The sequence below is a fragment of the Lactuca sativa genome, chromosome 8 (assembly GCF_002870075.4).
Source record: "Lactuca sativa cultivar Salinas chromosome 8, Lsat_Salinas_v11, whole genome shotgun sequence".
In the NCBI taxonomy this organism is placed as follows: domain Eukaryota; kingdom Viridiplantae; phylum Streptophyta; class Magnoliopsida; order Asterales; family Asteraceae; genus Lactuca; species Lactuca sativa.
This window is the reverse complement of record NC_056630.2, coordinates 233605338-233610205: the sequence shown is the minus strand read 5'-3', so window position 1 is coordinate 233610205 and position 4868 is coordinate 233605338.

Here is a 4868-nt window from a genome sequence, read left to right as displayed (position 1 = left end):
GAGTTCAAAGAGAAAGCGAGAAAGAGCAGTGTGTACAATCAGCCAGAGCCCGAACGATGATTTCCTAAAATACCCTTACTTTTGTGTCATGAGATATTTATGATGCACTTTATGAGATATTATTGCATGCTAGAGACAGGCTAGGTATTTCATATCTTAGGACTAGAGTGGCCTGATTAGTGATGCCTTAGCCTAGGGATTTCTGTTATATGTGATGTGCTTTTGAGTATATGATGAGTGAGAATATTTAGTTGGAATCCTTTAGGGGATTTGAGTAGAGGAGTAATATAAGGGAGATACCTAGATAAGTACCGTGGTACTTAGAGAAAGAATAGTTAGAACCCGCGAGGGGAAGAGTTGCAGAGTTGGTGGTACTTTCGAGGATGAGCAGAGCAAGCGGAGTTATCACCCAGAGTGAGTCATATATATTCTTTGATGCTTGAATGCTGCTTGCTTCGTGCTTTGTGGAACTCTCGATGATGGGAGTCAGCTACCAAGCGAATATGACGATATTCAGGAGGTAGATGGCTGGCATCATTAGGAGCTCTTCAGCAGCTGATGGCAGAGAAGTGTGGGAATCTAGGAAGAGCCTAGGGAGTAACCTTAGCCAGATGAGTGCGCTGGCAGAGTAGAGAATTTCGCAGGGGAGCGACCGCGCGACGGAATTGGTGAACGAGAAGGTCGAGCAGCTACTCAGGAGCTCCGGGATAGTCCATGTGGAAAGTATGGGTAGATGTGGCAGGTAGTATGGGCCCGTACTACTGAAAGCAGAGGACCCATACTTGATACAGGGAGTATTCTGAAGGTTCTAATGAGCAGATGGAGGAGTGATGTTATGGTTCGAGTACCATACATCGAAGCATACTGAGGAGTGATGTTATGGTTCGAGTACCATACATCGGAGCGGATTGAGGAGTGATGTTATGGTTCGAGTACCATACATCGGAGCAGATTGAGGAGTGATGTTATGGTTCGAGTACCATACATCAGAGCAGATTGAGGAGTGATGTTATGGTTCGAGTACCATACATCGGAGTGGATTGAGAAGTGATTTTATGGTTCGAGTACCATACATCAGAGCAGATTGAGGAGTGATGTTATGGTTCGAGTACCATACATCGGAGCGGATTGAGGATTGATGTTATGGTTTGAGTACCATACATCAGAGCGGATCGAGGAGTGAAGTTATGGTTCGAGTACCATAAATCATAGCGGATGAAGGAATGATATTATGGTTCAAGTACCATACATCGGAGCAGATCGAGGAGTGATGCTATGGTTCGGGTACCATACACCGGAGCATATCAGAGTATTTTGGTAAGGAGTTAGAGGGAGGGGAGAATTTCGGTCTGAGTTGAGCAATCAGTCGATAGAGGAGAGGTCACCTTCTATGACCTGAGTGGTGCTATTTATGTTCGTGTGCGGAACATGAGAGGCCTGATGTTTATGTTTCGGGTTTGGGGGTAAAACCCTGTAGGTTGTCATTGATGATGATTTTCCATCAGGGTATCAAGTAGCATGTGTGCTACGAGACAGTGATTTACCATGAGCAGATAGTCAGTTAGGACTGAGATAGTCGAGGACCACGTTACACCTATTTGAGTATAGTAGGGCGTATTGTAGAGGTATCAGTGGGGAGTCCAATCGAGTTAATCAGTGCAGTGGTTTTTCTATCTATGTTGGGTATTGAATATGGGAGTGGGTCCCTATTCTTGGGATGATCCATGTGTTGGAAAGTCGGTTGATGATTCGAGGTGGGGGAATATGATGATTTCGTGGTCCAATCTATGAGTCAATGATGTTATTGGACAGTTGAGTTGTTTGGTATTGGATTGGTACGAGACTTGGAACGACTAGAAGCAGTCGTGATGAGAAGTTCTTGAGGATTTCATCTGAGGTTCAGAGTTATGAGATCGATTGATTTCCTTAAAGGGGATTATCGGGCGTTGTGTAGCACTTTCCAGGGGAAGGTGCGTTATTGCCGGTGAAAATAGTTCGTGAGGTTGTTGATGTGTCAGATAGTGATGGTTCGAACCCTAAGTGGGGGTGAACCGGGTCGTTTATTGAGAGAACCAGAGATTTGTGCAAGAGCAGTTAGGGGTTGGATGCAGAAACCTGTAGCTTGAATTCATGAGATCAGGGTCATTGGTGATCAAGGAAAGGTGCAGGGCAAGATAATGCATGTGGTATATGTCTGTGAGAAGGATGGGTGTCTCCACGGTGGGTGGTCAATGGTCAGGAATCTGGTGGTGGTCCGAGTTGTTTCAAGTGGAAGACTCGTAATGATGGTATGGCCAGTTGAGAACTTCTAGGTTGAAATATGGGTAGAAGATTGTCGAGTAGCCAACTCCCGGGCTGGGATGCGTATTCTTGCTTGGATTTTGAGCAGTAGTGGAAAGGGTTTCGGAAGATCATCAGTGTGTTCTGAAGGGTTAGCGCCTTCCTTGTATTCCAATTGAGTGTTTGGATGCACTGAAGTTGCGCATCGAGTGATATAGGAAATTATTATGGGATTCAGAGGAAATGTATTGTTGTATGTGTATGGTGCTGGGAGTAAGGGAATCAGTGGTAGAGACAGGACATTGTGATGCTCTGTTAGGGTGTACTGCGGTTTCCGCGTATAGCGTCCCGATTTCAGAGTTATTTAGAGTCTTGGGTTTAAGATGACTAGAGATGTATCATGTATCCACGGTTCCAGTGGGAGCCCTTCGTGTATTGTCATCAAGATGGATTATTTAAAGAAGTGGATCTCCGTAGAGGTAGGTTCTGTGTTATGGTGGTTGCCGCCCGAGTCCGTAATGCATATCGGTGCAAGTGTGTGTAGCTATCTATGATAGTCTTCGATACATGAGTTAGTGAACATAGTGTGGCTTTGTAATGAGAATGAGAGTATAGGGTGAAGCGACGGGGAGCCGTAGTATTCACCAGTCAGAGGGTGTCGTGATTCTACGGGGAGCCGTAGTACTCACAAGTCAGAGAGAGAGAGAGAGTCGTGATGTTACGGGGAGCCGTAGTATTCACCAGTCAGAGGGTGTTGTGATGCTACGGGGAGCCGTAGTACTCACAAGTCAGAGGGAGGGAGTCGTGGTACTACGGGGAGCCGTAGTACTCACTAGTTAGTTGGCGTTGTGATACTACGGGAAGCCGTAGTACTCACTAGTCAGAGGTTGTCGTAATGTTGTGGGAAGCCATAATACCCACTAGATGGCAAGAGAGTCTGATGATGGAGTGTTCTCCGATAAGTGCATGATGCAGAAGAGTTTTAGGCTTGAGTAGCCATAGTGTTGAGTTTTTGGAGCCTGGTGGTTAAAACCGGGGCGAGACTGGGGTCTCCATCTTTGTCGGGAGGGTCAGCGAGGCGCGCGGGAGAATATGCGCAGCAGACGCCAGAGGTTAGAGCTGAGTCGATCTTCGATTGGATTGTATTTCTTTATGAGGAATAGGGATTTCGTGACTTGCGTGTCACTGGGCCGTGATAGTGGTCACGGGGAGGAAGTTAGTGAGATGTTTTGGATCATGTTATGTGTGACCTTTGGGGGTTCAGTTGTGGGGCCAAAAGCTGACCTGGTGCTCGGTATCGAAGATGAATATGAGAAATGAGCTAGAGTTTACCATGGTGATGTCTGCGGACACTTCAGAGCGAGCGAACGATTCAGATGCTTGAGGATATGTTTTGGGCATGTGTATTAGATTTCGGGGGGGGGGGGGGGGGGAAATTGTGGCCCGTATTTGCCCTTGGCACAGTTTTCCTACAACAACAGCCATCTTTAGTGCATCAGTATGCCGCCTTTTGAGCTGTTGTAGGGAAGGGGGTATTGGACCCCATTTGCTGGGGAGAGGTAAAGTAACGTGTGATGGGAAGTACAGAGATCGTGCTTGAGACGTCAGAGCAAATACAGCAGGTCAGGCAGAGGTTGTTGACCGCTCAGAGTCGCCAGAAGAGTTATGCGGATAGGCGCCGGTCCGAGCTCGAATTTTTGGTCAGTGACCTTGTACTCCTGAAGGTCTCTCCTTGGAAAGGAGTGATCAGATTCAGGAAGAGGGGCAAGTTGGGGCCTCGATATATCGGTCCTTTTCGAGTGATCGCGACGGTGGGCTGGGTAGCATATCGCTTGGAGCTACCCGCGGAATTGGAGCGGATTCATAATACCTTCCATGTGTCTCAGTTGAGGAAGTGTATAGCCGACGAGTCGGCGGTAGTGCCGTTAAAGGACATTCAGGTAGATGCGAGCCTGAACTTCGCGGAGAGACCAGTTGCGATTGTGGATCGAAAGATCAAGGTTCTGAGGAACAAGGAGGTGCCTCTGGTACATGTTCAGTGGCGACATTGGAAGGGATCTGAGTTGACCCGGGACCCAGAGCGGGAGATGTGGGAGCAGCATCCAAAGCTATTTCAGGAATGCGACTTCGAGGGCGAAGTCGGATTCAAGTGGGGGAGAATTGTAACATCCAGGATTTTAGGTATATTAATTATTCTTTTTATTTTGAGTTTTGTGGAAGAACTCGGCGAGTTGGTGTGTAGACTCGCCGAGTTGAGACGTGATTTCTCACCCGGATTGATGCCCGGACTCGGCGAGTCGCCTTGGTAGACTCGGCGAATCTGCGCTGTTTAATGAAACCCTAATTTCTAGGGTTGAAGGCATATTTGAAGGGCCTTATGGCCGTCATTTGCGCTCATCAGTCCCCAGAGTGAAACCCTAGAGCATTTGAGCGAATCAAGTGAGGGAAGGAGCCATTATTGATCTTGGAGTTATTGCCTAGCAAGGAAAAAGGAGATCTAGCCAAGAGGAAGCAAGAGAGGGGTGGATTCCTGAAGAACTGAGGTCCAGGACGTCACAACTGAGGTACAATTCCGAATCATTCTCTGT